Source organism: Sorex araneus, chromosome 5, assembly GCF_027595985.1.
Source record: "Sorex araneus isolate mSorAra2 chromosome 5, mSorAra2.pri, whole genome shotgun sequence".
Taxonomy (NCBI): Eukaryota; Metazoa; Chordata; class Mammalia; order Eulipotyphla; family Soricidae; genus Sorex; species Sorex araneus.
This window is the reverse complement of record NC_073306.1, coordinates 93840953-93854295: the sequence shown is the minus strand read 5'-3', so window position 1 is coordinate 93854295 and position 13343 is coordinate 93840953. Positions and strand designations below refer to the sequence as shown.

Here is a 13343-nt window from a genome sequence, read left to right as displayed (position 1 = left end):
TCAACTTGTTATTCAGTAGTGAGCTGTTTAATTTCCAGGCATTTGGTTTGAATTTCTGTTTCTGGTGTGATTCACTTTGATTTTCAGTGAATAATGGCCTGAAAAGTTCATTGATGCAATTTCTATTCTCTTAATTTTATGGAGGTATGTTTTGTGTTGCAGTATGTGGTCTATCTTGGAGAATGTCCCATGTGCACTTGAGAAGAATGTGCATTTAGCAATTGGGGTATGAAATGTCCTATATATATACTAGATCCCTGTTTTCCATTTCTTCTATCAGATAAAATATATCCTTGCTGAGCTTGAGTCTTGTTGATCTATCAAGAGGGTTTGTAGCAGTCTTGAAATCTCCAACTATTATTTTACTGCTGTCAATGTCTTTCTTCAAGTCTATTAGCAGTCATTTTAAGTATTTTGCTGATTCCTCCTTAGCATATACATTTAGGAGTGAGAGTTCTTCCTTAGGTGCATATACATTTAGGAGTGTGAGTTCTTCAATTTTAGTACGTGTGCTGCTGAAATGAGCACTCTTTTGTTACCTTTTACTATGCCTGATGGCTAGTTCACCTTATAATATCCTGAATCATTAATATCAGATCCTTTGATCATTTATAAATGACCTTCACTTTCTCTTGTAACCTACCTCAGTCTGAAGTCTCTGTGGTCTGATATTAGTATGGCCACTCCTGCTTTTTTGAGGGAGTTGATTGTTTATAGGATTGTGTCCCATCCTTTCACTTTGAATCTGTGTTTGCTCAGCCTGTTCAGATGTGTTTCTTGCAGGCAGCAGAATGTTGGGTTCAATTTTCTTATCCATCCTGCTGTGTCTTTTAATTGGTGCGCTTAGCCCATTGACAATGACAGAGATAGATTATTTTTATGGGGTTTTCACACATCTTTCTGCCAAAGTTTGGTGTATATGGGGGGGGGCTTGTCTTATCTTAAAGTAACCCATTTAGCTGCTCTTGTACTCATGGTTTTGAGGCTATGAAGTTCCTGAATTGCTGTTTGTCTGTGAAGCTGTGTGTTGTTCCTTCTGATATGAATGAGGGTCTAGCTGGATAAAGCATTCTAGGTAAGGCATTTATTTCATTAAGTTTGTTCACTCTATCCCACCACTGTCTTCAGGCCCTGAGGGTTTCATCGGATAGGTCTGCCATGAATATTAAGGATGCTCCTTAAGGATGCAATTTCTTTCTTTGATCTTCCTATTTTCAGAATTTAAAAATATGGAACACTTTATGAATTTGCATCTCATTCTTGTGCAGGGGCCATGCTAATCTTCTCTGTATAGCTCTAATTTTAGTATATGTGCTGCTGGAACGAGCACTCTTTTGTTACCTTTTACTATGCCTGATGGCTAGTTCACCTTATCAACACAGAGAAGTCAGAGGCTAAGCCTGTGAGCCTGGCTTGTGTCATATGCCCTAACGTGTCAACCAGTATCTCCTATCTCCCCAAGCCTCCTGTATGACCCCCCACCCTGGCCCTTATTGTCTGATTTTGTTTCTCAGTAAATCCTATCTGTCCTTGATGACCCTCCAGTCTCTTTTTCAGGCAGGAAGTCATACCTGAAAGGGCTCAGGGCTTACTTTTGGTTCTGTGACCAGAGATCTCTCCTCTCAGGGAACCATATAGGGTACCAGGGATTGAACCTGGGTAGGCTGTGTGCAAAGCAAGCACCTTACCTGCTACACTACCCCTTCACCCTTCTCTCTTTTCCAGTCTTTCAGGATTTATAGATGTTTGAACTTATTTATCTTTGCCTGGGGGAGGACCAGAATCTCTTCTCATTTCTTTGACAATGTCACCATAGAGTGACATCTTGGAGACATTTTTCTCTGGAGAATGCCACTCCTGCTTTGGAAGCTGTCCTATGTCATGAGTGCCAGCATAACTTTCTTTGCCTGTTGGCCAAGAAGGGAGCCAGGAATCTTGCTGACCCTTTAGAACCTGTTCCTGGGGACCCAAACACAGAGGTGACTTGTCAATCTGCCCATCTGGATCTGTGTCTGTGCCTTTGGTCCTGCTTGTCTCAAGATGCAATAGTTTAGCTTTTTCTTGGATGCTGCAGTGTCTGCTGGCAATACATTTGTGTCCTGAAGTAAGGTAGACTATGCTCCTATTTTGATCAAAGAAATCTTTGGGCGAGGGGGGGAGGGAGACTTTGCTCCATTTCCTCAGTCCTCTTCTACCTCCTCCCCTGTGTAGTGTTTGGTGGCTCCCTGATGCCACAAGGCTGAGATTTGCTTCAGCAGGCCCATTCCAACTGAGCCCTCCCAATCCATGTCCTCCTCCTCTTTCAAGCTCTCTCCTCCCTCATGCTTCCTCCCCTTTGAGGCTTCCATCCACTCCCCTCTTACACCTGCCACCTGCTCTTGCAGGTGGCCTTCCCCGACTCCCCGGCCATGGCCAGGTCAGTGGCTAGAGGCTGTCTCAACACACCTGCCCAGTCCTTGTCTGACATCAACTGAGCTTTGTGTGTCCATGAGTATCTGTGGGGCTCATGTGCTCTGGTCATCCCTTCTCCATAGGCCAAGCTTCCCAAGGTCCATTTTTGTTTCTCTGCATTGCATTGTCAGGTGTAGCATCTGGTATGGATCACATCTCTGGCCAAGAGTTCAAAATTTAAAAAGTCTTTTCCTTTTGATTTTTGGGCCATACCCAGAAGTGCTCAGGGCTTACTCCTGGCTCTGTTCTCAGGGATCCCTGCTGGAGGGACTCAGGGGGCCATAGGGGGTGCTGGACATCAAAGTGATTAATTCAGCTTGCTTGAGCTCCAGGCCCATGGTGTCACCCTGCACCAGGACTCCAGGCCCATGGTGTCACCCTGCACCAGGACTCCAGGTTTTAACACTGACAGGCCTGAGTTGCCCGAATCACATATCAAGTTTGCGTTTCTTTTTTTTTTCCTTGTTGGGTTCAAGGGGTCATAATTGCTTCTTCCCTTTGGCATCTGTCTTTATTTCTCTGTACATTTTGTCTAGTCTTTCTGCAAGTACTTCATCAGACATTGTCGCCCCCTGCTGTTCAAGAGCAGCTTTGCAGCAACTTGGAGTTGGCGCTTAGCATGGGCAGGTCCTGACACTGCGTGTGGGATCAGGGATTGAACCCTGGTGGTCAGTTCCCAAATCCGAGGGTTGGATCCTCTGGTCTCCTCTTCCCTGTATGTTTGTGCCTTAGCAAGGTAGTGTATAAAGAAAGCACTGCTTTTGTCCACAGTTAGTGTCCAGCAAGTAAGCAACCAAGTAATAATAATATTAATAATAACACTGGGGCCCCTGCTGGAAGTTACAGCCCCTCGCCACCCTCAGACAGAGGTTGCCTGAGCTCAGGCCCCAGGGGAGAGAGTGGTGGGGTAGCTCAGATTGTGCTGGACTTGGTGAAAGTCAGGGCTGGACATATTCCTGGGGCTCCTTCTGGGGCTACTGAATAAGGAGCAGCCTTGCTCGGGGCCTCAGCTCCCCACTTCTGAACTCTCAGACCTTCTCAGCCACAGCTTTGGGCTGGGTGCACCCACTTCCGGTTCCCAGTTGCCCCCAGTATTCTCCCAGTCCTCATGTGGGGAACACACAGGATCCCTTGGGTGCTCGCTCCTGCCTCCATCTGCCACCTTGGAGGGACACAGCTGGTACTGAGCACCGGGACTCTGGGTCCCAGGTCGCCCTTCTCACAGGCAGTGCTGGGCTTATGGGTCTGAGTCTGAGGTATTGGGGTGGCCTAGGCATTCTGGGGTTGCTCGGGGAACAGGGACAGAATGGCCCACAGCCTGGTTCCTGAGGACTTCAGGGCCCTTCATGCTCTGCCTCTGCATTCTCACCAGTTTTTTTTTTTTTTTTTTTTGGCAAACATGTAGGTTTCCTTTATTTATGGAAACTTCTCTCTCTCTTTTTTTTTTTTTTTTGCTTTTTGGGTCACACCCGTCGATTCACAGGGGTCACTCCTGGCTCTGCACTCAGGAATTACCCCTGGTGGTTCTCAGGGGACCATATGGGATGCTGGGATTCGAACCCGGGTTGGCCGCGTGCAAGGCAAACGCCCTACCCGCTGTGCTATCGCTCCAGCCCCTATTTATGGAAACTTCTAAACCAATGGGCTGACAACTGCTGTTACTATTACAAAGGAGGGGAAAAAAGGGTAATGAGGAAAACAAGGAGTCTTAATAGAACTAAAGTGGCAGAGGTAATTCACAGTGTGAGAACACGGGCCAACCTCTATCATACCCCCGAGGTGAGAGCCTAGCATACAGACTGAGCAAGAATTTCCTTGGATTAACTCGGTGGAGAGATTCGGGGCGGCAGCCAAGGTTCCCAAAACCTCCCCTCACCACCCTCCACAAACTGACAGGATACCAAGGCAGAGACCCCAAAGTCGAAACGACAATATCCCCCACCCGCGTTAAATAACACAGCCACCACTCTCTCCATCCACCGGTCTTTACGAATCTCCCAACAGCATGTTCGTGGGGAAATTGGGGAATAAATCCACCATTTGCTGAGTACTGAAATACTTCAGGGTCTGCTGGATGAGGTTCTGAGCCTCCCCCGGGGATTCCAAGATGCTCTCCAAGTTCCCAGCAGGAGGATTCTAGGAAAGCTAACAAGGCCGGCTGCTGGGGGTCCTCGTGGCTGGGGAACTGCCCGCTCCAGCTCTGCGCGCTTCAAGACGTTCTGACCACCATATGCCACAAGGCTGTTCCAGGGCTGGCCGCCCCACACCGGGAGGCTTCGGGGGTTCACATCTCGAGGGTCTTTTGACTAACATTCTTTTCTTCTTTCTCTCTCTCCTTCTCTCCTTCCTTCTTCCTTCCTTCCTTCCTTCCTTCCTTCCTTCCTTCCTTCCTTCCTTCCTTCCTTCCTTCCTTTCTTTCTTTCTTTCTTTCTTTCTTTCTTTCTTTCTTTCTTTCCTTTCCTCCTTCCTTCCTTCCTTCCTCCTCCCTCCCTCCCTCCCCTCCCTTTCTTCTTTCTTTCTTTCTTTCTTTCTTTCTTTCTTTCTTTCTTTCTTCTTCTTTCTTCTTTCTTTCTTTCTTTCTTTCTTTCTTTCTTTCTTTCTTTCTTTCTTTCTTCTTCTTTCTTTCTTTCTTTCTTTCTTTCTTTCCTCCTCCTTCCTTCCTTCCTCCCTCCCTCCCTCCCTCCCCTCCCTTTCTTCTTTCTTTCTTTCTTTCTTTCTTTCTTTCTTTCTTTCTTTCTTTCTTTCTTTCTTTCTTTCTTTCTTTCTTTCTTTCTTTCCTCTTCCTTCCTTCCTTCCTTCCTCCCTCCTCCCTCCCTCCCTCCCTTTCTTCTTTCTTCCTTTCTTCTTCTTCTCTTTCTTTCTTTCTTCTTCTTTCTTTCTTTCTTTCTTTCTTTCTTTCTTTCTTTCTTTCTTTCTTTCTTTCTTTCTTTCTTTCTTTCTTTCTTTCTTTCTTTCTTTCTTTCTTTCTTCTTTCTTTTCTTTCTTTTTTCCGCACCTGGCAGTGTTTAGGGCTTACCCCTGACTCTGTGCTCAAGGGTTACTGCTGGCAGGCTGGTAGGGGATCATATGGGGTGCCAGGGATTGAACCCAGGTAAGCCGCATATATGGTATGTGTCCTTCCTCCTGTACTATCGCTCTGGTCTCATGACTGTTTAATTTCCATGTGCTTGTGTTTTACCACATGAATGCAAGTTTGGACCTGTGATTTTGTTATGTGATCAGATAGGATGCAAATGGCAGGTTGAATTTAGACTTCAAAGAGATAAGGAGTCACTTGCGTTTGTTTTTGGGCTCCATCTCTGGGGTACTCCCAGCTCAACATGTAGGAACTACTGGTCCTGCTCATGGGACCACGCAGAGCCAGGTTGGAACCTGCTTCTCCTGTGAGCAAAGCCTGTAACAGCCAGAAGAGCTCTCCAGCCCCATTAAAATTTTTTTTTAAAGTTTTTAAAAACCTGAATATTTCATGGGACTTACTTAAAAAAAATAGCTTTGCTTGTTTGTCTGAGACTGAAGTTTAACTGGTATCCTCTGTTTCAATTTTAAATCTGCCAAGTCTCTTCTGGTCTTCTGGTCTGCCCAGTTTGAGCCCTCCCCAAGTTCAGGGACTTTTGGAGGCATGCTGCTGACCTGACAGCAGGACTTAAAACTAGGCCCCTTTCTGGGGGGTGCCTCCTCCCTTCCCTCCCTCCTGCCTCTCGCTGCACCAGTAGGGCCTGCTGTGTATGCTGGGCTCCAGTGTGGACCAGCGAAGAGGGCCAGGCTCTGTGCAGAGAAGGAGAAGGGAGCCACCAGCCCAAGATGATCAGGGTGATCAGGTGTCCTCTCTGGATATCCCGAGTTCCCCTGGAGTCCTAGGAGTCACACTTCCTCTTGGAAGTCCCTTTCTTTCCTGACCCCTGCCCAGAGGAGTTCAAACCACACTGTCCTGGCACCATCTCCTGTCCCAGGGGCCACATTCCTGAAATGGCTCACAGGGGAGAGTGGGAAGCCCAGGAGAGAAAGTCCCCTGGTCACAGACTGGGCCTTGCCCTGATCTGGCTGGGCTTTTTTTGTGTCTGGATCAGGTGGGGAACATTGTGATGTGGGTTAGGTAAGGCCACTGTGGTAAGAGGACTTGCCCAGTATGTGACAGTACATGAGAGACATGTATGATGGTACAGAATCGGACACACACGATGGCATGTGATGAGTCTTATTTGTATAGGACAGGACACACATGATGGTACAGACTATGTACTAGTATGTACATATGGGACATAAATGGTGGGACAAGTATGGTGGGGCATGCATGATGGTACATATATCATGGGGTGTATGAACAGGATGTGACATGCATGCAGATACAGGAAGGATATGTATGATGAGACACTTATGACAGTACATGAAGTATATGTATAATGGTAAAAGATGGGACATGTATGATAGGACAGGACACGTATGATAGTACAGGGATGGCATGCATGACTGCACAGGGTGGGGCATGTAAGATAGTATAGGACGGGACATGCATGACTGTATAAGATGAGATACTTATGATAGTACATGATGGAAAACACATTGTTGCATAGAGGGGCACATGTGATGGTATAAGGGAACATCTGTGACAGTATAGCATGGGACATGAATGACAGTACTGATGGGACATGTATAGTGATATGGGACAGGACACATATTCTTTTAGCCAGGAAAGGCCTGCTAATGCTGTTACAAGGACCTTAGAGCCCATTGGCAGAACAGAAGCTCCCTGACCCTGCAGACCAGGAGGCACGCTGGATGCTGAGCTGGGCATGGGGGATAGGAATTTGCTCCTTAAACCAAGGGTTGAGACCATGGGGTTGAGGAAATGTGGTAACGTTGAGGGGTTTTTGGAAGTGTGAAGACCAAAATTCCATCCAAAATCTCCCAGTAAGGAACCAGAGGTTCCTTCTGACAGTGCTCGTTCATGCTGCATTTCTCTGGCACAACAGAGTTTGGGGTGGGGAGTGGGAAACACCTCAGGTGCAGGAGAAAGAGTGGGCCAGCCTTGCTGCTCTCCACTGGAGCCTCACAGTTTTTGGTGGGGGGAAGTGGAGGTTGAGTCCCTTCTGACAAGCCCAGGGCACTGCTATGTAGAGGGACCAGACCCAGCTCAGGTTTCCAGGAGCTCAGCACAGTGCTCAGCATTATCGGTGCCTCTGGACCATTTTCTGGTTGCCAGGAGGGTGGTGCGGGCAGGGCCACTCACGCAGGTCTGTAGGCCTGAGTTCTGAGCTCCGACTCGGGTTAGCCTCTCTTCTCAGCAGAGGCAGCAGAAAGTGAGGAAGGCAGGTACTCATGGCAGGCCGTGTTTGAACACTTCCAACAGGCAGTGTGAATCCTGGGACTCCAGTGGAACACAGGATACCCAGAGCACACACCTGACCACCCTGGTCACCTTGGGCTGATAGTCCCCCTTCTCCTTCTCTGCACAAAGCAGGTTTCTCCAGAGGCCTCTGGGACTGTGATCAGTGGGAGGAGGTCACGTTCAGTGCAGCACTGACAAGTGACTCAGAAGCCTGTGGGACCTCACGTACGCCTTGGCCCTCTCTCCCCTGCCTTTAATGGGGGCTCATTTTCAGGGTACCTCAGCAGTGTCCAGATGACCCCAATCTGCTGCTTCTCAGCGGGATATCTCTGGGTGGAGACATAATAAGGGGCCAGGGCACTCACCTTGGATGCAGCCGATCCTGGTTTGATCCCTGGCACTGCCAGGAGTGATCTCTGAATATACAGACAAGAGTAAGCCCTGAGCACCACGGGGTGTAGCGCACTGCCTCATCCCACCAAAAAAAGAGTGTCTTTGTTTTACTAACCAGCTCTTTTCCTCTTTTTGCTGCTGTTGAAATGAAATCGGTTGGGACTTGCTTGGTCCTGGGATAGGCTGGTATTTCCCATCCCCCTTCCCTGGGGCTCTTCCCTACCTCCCCCCACATCCTGCCCACCTGGAAGCTCTTAGGAAATGATTCATGGGGTGTCTCTCACTTTGTGGCTTAGGGGTAGAAGGGGAAGAAACTGAATGAAAAGGAGAGTGGGTCTGGGGTGGGTGGGCTTGTCTCTCTGGAGTGGCCTGGAGGTTCTTTGTGAAACCTTGAATTTTACACACACATTTCTCTGTGGTCAATAAATCCAATTTTTAATTAAAAAAGAAAGTTCCAGAAAGGACTACCCCCCACCACATTCCCAGCATTGATGCTCTGGTGTGAAAAGACATAAAAAGAATTCACCATCACATTGGTTACATGAAAATAAAGACTCTCTGTTTAGTAAACAGCTTAAAGACTAGTTACATACCACGAGATTTGGGATGCATATAGGTTGTAAAGAATCGGTGTCAAGGTTCTACATACAAAACAACTGTGATTTCATAAAAAGAGAACAAATAACTCAATAGGAAAATGGGTGAATGACATCTACAGGGGTTCACAGAAAAGAAAAATTTATACAGTTAAAAAAAACACATGAAAAATCTATTGGATCTCATTAGTTATCCAAGGGAAAATGAAGGAAGCAGTGAGTTGACATTTCATCTGTTTAACACATCGATGCCAGCGTTGCAATTTGTGAGGATTAAGCCACATCCAAGTGTGAGACACTGGTGGTATGCGCTGATGCCAAGGTATTAAATAGTAAAAATCACAAAGTCTTTCTTGAGAGAATTTGGAAAAGATGGAGATTTCTATTTCTTCAATGAAAATGTACTGAACCTGCCAGGCACTCTTGTAGATTCTCTGGATCTAACAGCGAGAAATGAAAGATGATTCTTGTGTTGATTTATGTTTCTCAGTGTAGAGATGAATAATAAGCAACAATTTTAATACTTAACTAATTGGACTTGGAAAGAGCTGAAAGAATTGAAGCACATGACTTTATCCCTGGCATCCCGGGGTCCTCTGAGTATCACAGTCCCCAGCTGCAAGCACTGCATCGCTGGGCCTGAGCATCCAGCCATGGGGCCTGTACTGCTGCCCTGGACATCACTGGGAGTGATGCAGGGGCCCTGAGTACTGCTGAGAGCCCTCTACCAAGAAGTAATGAACTAGCTATAAGTCTTCTAGAAAGCAGAAAGGAGAGGTGGGCAAAGTTAGTTGAGAAGGGGTACAATGTCATCCCCAAAACTGTGCTTTAAATGGAGTGGTCCTGGCATACCCCATTGAGAATGCAATGTTTGAGGAAATTTGACTTGGCATTATTCTGTAAATCTAAGTAGTAATTATAGTTCTAGTTAACATATACCTCAAAGACTTCTTTACACATTTAATAGGGGAAATGTTTAATAATGTTCAAGCAACAATGTTCACAATAGCAAAAAATTCAATTACTGATTTTCAGGCACAATTTTTAACTATTTAAAAGTAGTCTTATGTGTCTGTTAACTGTTGCTGCATAAAACTAATTCCTTGGCATAGTAATACCTTAATACCTTTCTTGGTTTCTATGGGTAAGAAACTTGAGTAGGCCTTTAATTCACAACATCTAAGGACTCACTGTGAAGATTTGAATATTGAAGGTTGTTTAATAGCTGGGTCCAGGATATTCTAGAGTCACACTATTTGTGGTTGATGCTAACTGTTGACTGGGATCTCAACTGGGCTGTTATTTAGAAAACCTGCACCTGACCTCTCCTGTGTAGGATAATTTGGACTTTATTGTAACTGGCAGCTGGTTTCCAAGGTTGTGTGACCCTATAGAGCTTGGTAGCAGTACATGGGGTTGATGTGGTTCAGTTTTGGAGATTACAGTGTTGTATCAGTGAAGGTGGAGCAAAGGCTTACTGTGTTCATGGCTACCAACAATAAGTGTGAACACTATCAAGTTAATATTGCAGGAAAACTATGTGGAAAGGGAGATGATTGTTGTGACTATCATTGAAAAATGCAATTTGCCACAGTGTATTCCCCCCCATCACAGAAGTTCACATCCCACTCATGCAAAATACATTTGCCCCTATTCCAAGACTTCCTTGGCTCATCCTTTGATAACATCAGCTTGAAGTTGAGGATCTCATAACTTAAATTGGGTTTAAATGTGAATGAGGCTTTTTGATACAGTCTCAAGAACCAACTCGAATTTATTTCTTTTGATCTGAAAAACTTTATTAAGACATAAGTGTTCTGCTTCCCACTTAGCCAACAGACAATGATGGGGTTAGACATAAGCCCTTGGTCTTTTGGTTCTGAAAGAGGAAAAGAGAAGGCATAAGGATGTCACTGGTTCATGGTAGTTCTGAAATCTACCTGGGCTCAGAATGTCCATTTATTCCCTATTAAAGCTTCATTAATGCTCTTGGGGTTTTTCCTGCCTCTGGTCTCTCTTCTGGGATTTTGGTAGTTTTTGTCTTCTGAGTCACTCTTCTTTTTGCATATAAAACAACTCATGTTCAGCAGTTATTTCCCTCTTGCATACATTTGCAGGTATGAAGCTCTCTTCACATTTTAGTATGTCTTTCCCCCTCTAAACTGGCATAATCCTAAAAATCAACAAACTTTCTAAGATTTTCATGTATCAATTTGTAATCCTCTCTATTGATCATCCTCTTCATTGGCTTTGATTAATAGAGAGGATTACAAATTGATACACAGATTCACATGATAGATAAGGCCTTCTCTATCATGGGCATCTATTGAACAATGCCCTCATGTTTTAAAGAAGTTCTATTTTAACACAAAGGATCTGAAGTACATAGCCTTCAAATCCTTAGAGGGGATAAAGAATTTTGTAATGGCAGAGTAAGGACCTCTGAAAATCACCTCCTTTTGAAAGCAACTAGAGCAGGAAAAAAAAATCACCATGATCAAATTTTCAGACCTCTGGAAATTAACATAAGACATGTAACAATTAGAGCAGTGATTATTTAAGATGGCATCTTGGCAAGAACAGCAAACTTTCATGGTGTTTTAACTTGCCTCATTTATATCCACGCTCTCCAGCTTGGTGGTTGCATTAAAACTATGTGCCTTGGGAATCCAGCACTTGCAAAACCCAGAAATCTACAGTAGTGATTCCTGAGTGCAGTCAGGAGTAACCCCTGAGCATCTCCTGGTTTGGCCCCCAAACAACACTTCCACCCAAACTCACAAACCAGCAAAAATATCAGTCTTGGTAAGAACTGGAGGGGCACAGAACGGGCCTGGGACACCCTCCTGAGGAACACCCTTCAGAGAAGTTCCATCCCCATCAATGGAAATTGTCATTATTTCACCCATCTACCAGCTTCCTGGGGAAATCCCATTCAAGAACTTATCTTGATAATTTTGATTCAGAGTCAACTCAGTAAGGAAAGCTCTTTAGCCCTAATGAATTTTCCAACAATAATCTACCACAATCCTTGAACATCAAGTAGATAGTGATACCACTTGGGACAAGAGATGATGAAAAAAAGAAAATATGAGGAATGAGAAATCTGTTGAGGGGGGGTCTTTGTCAAACATCAACACACCTCCTTGGATCAAGAAAGCCTGTATAAGAGAGGAGATGTGCATTACACAAGAGCCCTGGAAGGCTCTCATCTTCTGCATCAGACTCATGCATTTCAGAAAAGAAAAGGTAAACCACATTTTGGAGTTGGTAGTAAATTGAAGATGCACCCACCACCTGCAGAACATGTCATGTAGTAATGGATGAGAGACAAAATGTTTTAAATTGATGATTTCCTTTGACCCAAGAAATCTCTGTCTTGGACCAAAAGGCCAAAGAGATAGAGCAGGAGATGTAGCATTATTATCTTGCACATCACAGACCCAGGTTCAATCCCTGATAATGCATGTGGAGTTTCTGATCCAGGGGTGATCCTTGAGTTCAGAGCCAGGAGTAAACCCTGAGCAATGCTGGGTGTGTCCCCTACCAGCCCCAACCCAAATCTCAGTCTTATCACTTAGTAATTATTAAGCTGAAGAGAGACTTCAATGGTTGCACATGACAAAGGCTATAGAATTTGCAGAATTAGTCCAAGAAAGAAACAGTAGCCATTATTCTACCACCACAGCAGCAGAGGGAAACCTGAGAAGCTTGGGAATGTCCAATTTCCTGAGATGCTGCATTGGACAATTTCAAATGTCCAGTTTCATAACAAAATCTAGAGCACATACAGAGAAGCAGGAAAGTGGCTCCTACACAGGAAAAGATAAGTTAACAAGAACTCTCTAAGAAGTTCACATGTTGAACTTATTAATAGCTTCTTATAGTGCCAATAGTGCAGCCATTGAAGTTTGTTTAAGGCATGATTATTGCTAATTAAAAACTTTCCACACATGCTGGATATATTAGACAAATAGATGATGTATTAAACACATAATTCATAAGTATGCTTTAAAACAGCAAAGAAATTTTTTTAAAGAATGAAAGGAAATCATGTCCAAAGAATTAAAGTAATACATGGCAACAAGTGTCTTGCCAAATAAAGAATGTCAATAAAGGACAGAAATTGTAAAAAAACAAAAAGGAACCAACTAGAAATTATGCAGCTGAAAAGTACAAAAAATACAATAAAATACACATTTATAAATTAAAGTCACTAGAGAAATTAAACATCATTTGTGAACTGGTAAAAGAAAATCCATGAATTTGAAGGTAGACCTATGGAGATGACAGAGTGTGAGGGCCAAAGAGAAAAATAATACAGAGAAATGAAGAGAACTTCAGGGATTTCGGGTCTCCATTAGGAACAGCAATCAATACATAGTACAAAGAAATAGGGAATGAAGATAGAAATAAACAGAAAGACCAGGTAAAAAAACAATGGATGAAAAGTTTAAAAGCTTATGAAAAGCATTAATCGCTTCATCCAAAAAAGCACAACAAACGTCAAAGATAATTTCAAACCAGTCCACACAAATCATAGTCAAACTACTGGAAGACAAAGAGGAACTCTTAAA

At 44.4% G+C, this 13343-nt stretch overlaps 1 non-coding gene across 1 annotated transcript; it reads right to left on the bottom strand.

Annotated features, from left to right (window-relative positions):
* Window positions 1-1223: 1223 nt before the first annotated feature.
* Window positions 1224-1330, bottom strand: LOC129405248 (U6 spliceosomal RNA). Its single transcript, XR_008630430.1, has one exon. It is a non-coding gene; the product is annotated as a U6 spliceosomal RNA (small nuclear RNA).
* Between the last annotated feature and the right edge of the window lie 12013 nt (window positions 1331-13343).